We start from the raw sequence: 8,027 nt of genomic DNA, 5'->3' as shown, positions 1-8,027 counted from the left end.
CATGAACAGTATTTGTTTAAATCATGTATTCTACAACAGGTGGGTCAAAACAAGCATTGTGATTGGTTGAGGTGAGTTTTAAAAACCAGTTTGAAAACCAGTTTAGCAAGAGTATGTTCTTGATACCATGGCAAATGACACGTATTTAATAAAATAATAAAATAAAATGTCACACTAATGATAATGACCACCACAAGAATGCAAGGAATGCATGTTGGTCCTCTGTAGCTCAGTTGGTAGAGCATTGCAACGCCAGGATTGATAGTGGATTCGATTCCTGGGACCTCCCATTATTAAACATGTATGCACGCATTACTCGACCAAACAAATGTAATAATAGAAACCTATAATTTAGAACTATTTTGTCGTGGGTGTAGTGTGGGTGCAGCCTACATATAGAATAGTATGTTCCTTCCCTAGCTGGTCACGTGACATGCCTTTGGATTGCAGGAAACAGCCTCGTTTTCGTCAGATAGGACAACACCTAGTAAAAACTGAGTCTGCGACCGGAGAGAGGAGTGGGGCTTGGCAAAACCGCTCAACCCACAGAATGGGCGATTTATAACATTTTAACACTCGAGTGTCACTGTTTTCACAACAAACAAATTCTACAACGATTATTTTACAAGATTCGGTAGCTATGTCGGCAACATTGTCGCGCGGCTCGCTCCAACCGGGCCAGCAAAAGCTGGCGGAGAAATTTACCATTCTGAACGACCGGGGCATCGGGATGCTCACTCGTGTCTATAATATCAAGAAGGTAAGGTACTCAGTGTAATTCCTAGGTTCATAGTAAATTGTAACTACATTCAAGAGAAATTAAAGATCAAACCCCAAAATGATTTGTGATGTATGGCAGAAGCCTTCGTTTGAAATCCAAAGAATGACGGCTAGGGCTGCAGGATTCCAGTCAAGGCCCTCTTGAAATGTGTTGCAGTATAAGTTAGCTATGTGGCTAGCCAAGCTCTGTCATCAATAGCATCAAAATGCCAAATCACTGTTTTCTGAGATTGATCTATTTCAATCTTCGTATAACAATAATGCAAACTCATCGGATATTTAAAGATGTTGCTCACTTCCTTTGAAATAAAATAGTAGCTCAGTGAAATAGCCTACATGCCTAGCTGTGCATTTTTTTTTGTTTGCTGGCTAGCTAACGTTAGTTAACGTTACATAGTTTCTCGTTCACCACATTGCTAATATAATATTCAATCAAATTAAGAAAGGAAGGCTGTTCTAGATTCTTGAGCTATTTTTGGTGAGATTGAAATCGGTGAGATATATCAATTTAATGTGAACACATAATGTGTCGGATTAGTAGATACTAGAGTAATAATATTAACACTATCTGACACACATTAGGCCTATATTGTCTGACAGCAGTCAGTTGTTGATGTAGACCATTCTATTCAGCCATCACATCATCCAGTAGGCCTAAACACCCACCACAAATCAAATGTATTTATATAGCCCTTCGTACATCAGCTGATATCTCAAAGTGCTGTACAGAATCAAATCAACACATCATTGGCAAATTGCACATCATGACTGTAGGATACTAACAAATGGCACAGCAGTATCTACAGTCGTTGTACATGTATTGGATATGGTTGTTATACAGTTATTGTAGAGTTGTTATTTAATGCCTGATGCATAGTAGCATATAGGTCCAGTTTTTAAAATCACACAATAAAACACATTTTCGCAGGACAGAAGGGAGAAGTATCTAAAAGAAGGCACCGCTTTAGAGATTATAATTATTTGTTTAGTACACTTGTAAAAGTGGTGACATTATGATACAGATTCCACACTTGAACCAGTTTCCCAAACACTAATTAAGCCTAGTCCTGGACTAAAGAAACATATGAAATGAAAGTGCTTTTTAGTCCAGGACTAGACTTCATCTGTGTCTGTGAAACTGGCCCATGATGTTTAATTTACTTATTTTAAACCCCTACAGAGAAAAGCATTCTTAGTAGTATTCCTAGTTTAATACTATTCACTATTCATTATTACTTATTCATAGTGGGGACTCGGGAGGTGTCATAAAATGCAGATTTCATACAAGACTTTCAGTCAGTGTAACAGAAAAGAGCATTCTTAGTGTATCTGTCCATGTTAATGGCCTTGATACAGTCAGTCCTTTAATGAGAAGAGAGTACTGTGTCGCAACCTATTCCTATGCTCTGGTCAAAAGAGGTGCACTGTGTAGAGTTCCATTTGGGACACAGACTGGGTATCGGAGATGCTTGAACGACTTTGGGTAAATGGCAGCAGATAGAAGATAGCTGGAGGCAGTCCAGCGTCTAGCTGAAAGGAGGCTGGTGGAGAATAATGCCTCTCTGCCTTGTCTGCCTGTCTGTCTGCCAGCCAATCAACACTTGTGCTGACGGCCTACCCGGGCTAGAAGGCTTAGCCCTTAATAGGTGCCACAGAATCATCTCTCTCTCTCTAAACTCTCAATTGAAGTTAGATGGTGATACAGATACATTATCATAGAAACATTATGCAGCCCAAGTAAGATACAGGATTCAGAAGGGAAAACAACTTTCCTCAGAACACAGGATGACTATCAAAATGACTATAAGGTTGATTGTCACAACACGCAAGAGCTGAGTTGTCTGACGGTTTTCAAATGAAATCACATTTTATTTGTCACATGCGCCGAATACAACAGGTGTTACAGTGAAATGCTTACTTACAAGCCCTTAACCAACAATGCAGTAAGAATATACCCCTAAAAAGTAACAAATAATTAAAGAGCAGCAGTTTTGCAGACAATCTATCAGTAATATTAGGCCTTTTACTCATACAGTTCCATTTATAAACCTCAATTTTCAAGCTTCCAATAACATTTCTTGTTATTATATAGGCCTAACATTTCTTGTTATTGGGAAAATGTACTTTATTGAAACTGTGGCAGCGTTCGATGCTTGTGCATTAAACTAGCAGATCTGTTGCTTGGCAACTGGTAGGCATTGATAGCACTTATTAAGAATTTCAGATGGCTTTTTTGTTTCAGCTGTGATTGTAGCGTGCTGTGATTGTAGCGTGCTGTGATTGTAGCGTGCTGTGATTGTAGCGTGCTGTGATTGTAGCGTGCTGTGATTGTAGGCTGCAGCACAGGACTACCTCAGTACATCAAACAGCTGTAGGGTTCTGCACATTCTTAAGGCACACAGGTCTACCACAGGCCTATATCATTGTCCTACTGCACACTCCTACTACTACCACAGTAGTCTACTAGGACTACCTCAGTAAATCAAACTGCTTAGACGAGCAGCTTTATCAAACACAATTAATTGGAGCGTTCATCCAAAATAGAGAGATATTTTGTTGATACCCACTCAGCGAGTTACATGTGAATCTGAAGATTCAGTGACCAACAATATGGGATTATGTACCAAGAACAGTTTATAGCTTAGCATTAGAATTGTTGACAGCAAAACAATGGGACCCCTGATATGACAGCTGGCTGCAAGTGGGACACTACTGTCTGAGCCAGCAGTATTTCTCATTATATTGATGTAACTTACACCAGGGGTTCTCAAAGTGGGGTCCGCAGAGTCACTGCAGGGGGTCCGCAGCCAGATCTCAATATTTAAAAAAAAATATTTATTTTTAAATTTTTTATTTTTGACTTTGCATTTTTTAAATGAATATTACTAACAATAACAGATTAAACACATTTTTGCCAATGGATCCAGGAATAAGTTTAGAGGGTGTGGTACAATATTACATTACAATTCATGTTCTTAACCCTGGGCAACATGGGACTGGGAAGCTCAGCTGGATATTGGTATCCACAGGACTCCACCAATTATACATTTTTCAACTTTATACTTCTTGTATTCCCACCCAATTATTATAAAACATGTTTTACATAAATGCGCTGTAATTTAAGATGTAAAACTGCACAGTTTTCTAATTTCCTTATGGTAAAATGTGTAGAATTGCAGGATATTGGCTTTGAAGCTGCAACAACAACACAATATCTCTGACCCATGACAAAATGTGTAGAATTTTAGGATTTTTTTTCTACGATGCCAAGAGGTGGGCCTATAAAATGTTCCTTCCCAGGGCCTGAGAGTTGTACTGCCGAAATCTTAGTAAAACTCTTTGTATGCTATTTTTATCTACCTCAAGTTGTGTTCTGATTATGAAGTGTTCCCTGATAAATTTGCTATCACATAAGTGGTCCCTGGCCCCAAAGAGTTTGAGAACCCCTGGCTTATACAATGATGATATTTCTGTCATTTAACAATAATGTTTATGTAGTGTATCAGTGTTACAGTGCAATATTTGTTTGAAAAGTGTAAGACTTTTCATAAGCATGTATGACTCCCTTATATTGCAATGTAGCAATTTATGTGTTCAGACAAATAGACTACTGGCTGAAAAATTTTGCCTTTCAAATGTAGGTTTTCAAATTGATAAAAATAACCATGTTTGTGGAGAGGGGAGCGCTTCTTATGATGTCATAAATGAAGGTGTATCGCATAGTGGAAACTCCTGCTGCTCTCAGGGGCAAGCCTGCTGGTTTTCACTAGCAGAAGTGACTTTTTGCAGCAGGTTAAGATAATTACCTGTGGCAGGCTAGGTGAAGTAGTGTAACAGTATAACTTTAGACCGTCCCCTCGCCCATACCCGGGCACGAACCAGGGACCCTCTGCACACATCAACAACAGTCACCCTCGAAGCATCGTTACCCATCGCTCCACAAAAGCCGCGGCCCTTGCAGAGCAAGGGGAACCACTACTTCAAGGTCTCAAAGCAAGTGGCGCCACCGATTGAAACGCTATTTAGCGCGCACCACCGCTAACTAGCTAGCCGTTTCACATCCGTTACAGTAGGTTAAGGAAAAGATTTAGGGTTAGCTCAAATTGTCCTCGAGTCTAACATACAGTTGTGGCCAAATATAATGGCACCCTTGCAATTTTCTTAAATGTCCTATTTCAATGAATATAAATTGAAAATAACTTTTGTTCATCACACCTTATTGGATTTTCAACATTGCAGAACCAATTTTATTTTTGTAAACTTAAGTCTACAATTTAAATTTAAAATTGGTCAAGAACCTGCCAAAAAAATGCTTCTAGTAGCCATCAATGAGCTAGCTGCACCTTTCTACTTACCATTTGGCCCACTCTTCAGCAGAAAACTGCTCTAATTCTTCAATGTTTGAGGGGTGCCTCCCACCAACTGCTGTTTTCAGATCTCGCCATAGGTTTTGGATGTGATTCAGATTCACACCACTCCAGAACAGTCCAGCATCTGTTCTTGAAACATTCCATGGTTCTTTTTATGTGTGTTTTGGGTTGTTGTCCTGCTGAAAGACTCACAACATTCAACAGAGATTCTGGTCACTGGGTTGAACATTGGATAGCAGTACTGCAGAAAAACACAAATCATCCATCCATATGCCAATAACCAGATCAAGTCCTGATAGACGTAGGGTCCTGATAGACGTAGGGTCCTGAAAGACGTAGGGTCCTGAAAGACGTAGGGTCCTGAAAGACGTAGGGTCCTGAAAGACGTAGGGTCCTGAAAGACGTAGGGTCCTGAAAGACGTAGGGTCCTGAAAGACGTAGGGTCCTGAAAGACGTAGGGTCCTGAAAGACGTAGGGTCCTGAAAGACGTAGGGTCCTGAAAGACGTAGGGTCCTATAGATGCAGTAAAAGCGGTCAATGGAACGCAGACTGAAGAGAATATAAATCTGATCTAACAAAGTGGATATTTGTCTAATCCGTCATGATTGATGTATTGTAACAGGTCCCCAATGTGATTACTAAAGTCTGATTTGGATATATTTGGCTATTTTTGCCTCATAACATGTAGAAGTTGTTTCTTTTCAGGTATAGAAGAAGTGACTGATAACTCCTTTTTGTATTAGCTGGTACCATAGCTGGCATACAGAAATCAGTGGTGCTAGTCAGTTGTTTTTAACTGCAATGCAGTTGATTGGTGACAATGACATGGACATGTGTTGGGGTTGACATCCATACAAGCATTTATACTCAGATTTATACTCAGATTTTTAGTGTGAAATACACATAAACAATAGCCTAAATGCAGGCTAATTTTACTGGGTGGACAATAAGAAGACTTGGGATATTTCCCTCACGCATTTCCATGGAATTTCCATTGTTACGGTCAAGTTCCATTGATGTCTTTACTGCATCTATGAGGTCAGAGGGGGAGGGTCTCCTATGTGTACATAGCCTTTACCTCAATCTGTTATTCACTCTCCTATGACCATGGTAGCACTTAGGAAGCATCATTGGGGAAGCACTGTTATCACTGGGGAGGAGCAGTTGACACTGGGGAAGGGGGAAGCACTGTTATCATTGGGGAAGCACTGTTATCATTGGGGAAGCACTGTTATCATTGGGGAAGTACTGTTATCATTGGGGAAGTACTGTTATCATTGGGGAAGCACTGTTATCACTGGGGAAGCACTGTTATCACTGGGGAGGAGCAGTTGACACTGGGGAAGGGGGAATCACTGTTATCATTGGGGAAGTACTGTTATCATTGGGGAAGCACTGTTATCACTGGGGAGGAGCAGTTGACACTGGGGAAGGGGGAAGTACTGTTATCACTGGGGAGGAGCAATTGACACTGGGGAAGGGGGGAAGCACTTGGAAAGCTCTGCTAGAGCTATTAGTAATAGCACTAGAGAAGAAGTGCTTATGGTAGTCAGTGCTGCTCACTAAATTAGACCAAGTTAACTTAACTGGTCTCAGACCAAAGTTGTGTTGGATGAAGCAGAGAAACATATTTTATTTTACTCCTTTTGATTTTGCACATTTTTAAACAAAATATTTACAAGCTAATCTCTGTATGTCATTGTACTGTTAGACATGTTCTGTTATTTTTTTTATGTTGTGAATTTATCTTAGAAATGAACAATGAATTGCCTAACTGCATATACGAGCTACGGGTTCTGTGCATGAAATGTTTCAGGCCATATTCTTTTTGGGTTCATTGGTAGATGAACTGGCTTAGCATTTTCCTTGGTTTTACTTGCATGTTTCTGTTCCTACTTGTACTAATCAAAGAATACGTTTTGTCCTTTCTTAAACTTAAAGCCTTAATACTCTACGGTGTTGCTACTTTAGGAGGAGGGTTCCCAGCATGGTGTGAGATAGTGATTGAACAATGCTTTGACAGGCAACACATGAATTATTGTGCACAGTGTAAAGCCAAACTATCTCTCAACAAATATCCCGGAAGTAAAAGCCGAAGCCTTTTTAATGTAGCGATGCATGGTTCTATGTTTTAAACCTGACTTTACCTGTGTTTACCTGTGTTTACCTGTGTGGTTTTCTCTCTTTCTATCACAATGCTTCTCTCAGCAAGGACAAGTTTGGAAGGTTTGCTCAGCTCTTCCCTAAATCACTCCCCCTCGTTCTACCCCTCCCTGCTATCCTTACCAGCATCATGTCCAGGAATTACTTGTATACTACTCAGTACTCACAAAGTTCACAATTCAACAAACAGGCCCATCCCAGAGTGCAATTGAATCGCTGGAATAATTTTATTAGGTTAAAATAGATATAATATTTTCCCGTTTATTTCTTACCAGATAGACTTTGCAACTGTTAGTTATCTTTAGCTTGTTATTAAAAAAAGGTGAGCACCTATAGTCCAACAACTAGATCATAATACATTAACGCTATAACCACGGTCATCTTTTGGTTTGTGAGCATCAAATTCACAGCTCTCGGACATTTGCACCACAAAAACAAAAAGTTTGTATTTTTTTTAGGGTTTGAAGATCAGGCAATGGGAAAAGATAGGGCCTGGTTGAATTCACTGACACTTCATTATGCAATTCAACACTACCCTGCTCTCCTCTGCAAAATGAAAGTGTTCCCTGCATGGATCCATCACATCGTATCACTAATCTTCAATCCAGCTTTGATGATATGAGGATTTGAACATACTCTTTCTCTATATGTTTGTCGCTCTGCTGTTTTAGTTTTATTGTATTGCGAACCTCAACACTCTTATGTGTTATAGAC

The 8,027-nt window shown here is 39.8% G+C and overlaps 1 pseudogene; it reads left to right on the top strand.

The window, feature by feature from the left end:
- The first annotated feature begins 448 nt into the window (after positions 1-448).
- LOC124046872 overlaps positions 449-8,027 on the top strand; it is a 69,987-nt pseudogene continuing 62,408 nt past the window's right edge.

The sequence above is a fragment of the Oncorhynchus gorbuscha genome, linkage group LG01 (genome assembly GCF_021184085.1).
Source record: "Oncorhynchus gorbuscha isolate QuinsamMale2020 ecotype Even-year linkage group LG01, OgorEven_v1.0, whole genome shotgun sequence".
NCBI lineage: Eukaryota > Metazoa > Chordata > Actinopteri > Salmoniformes > Salmonidae > Oncorhynchus > Oncorhynchus gorbuscha.
This window is presented reverse-complemented; position numbering and strand designations above follow the sequence as displayed.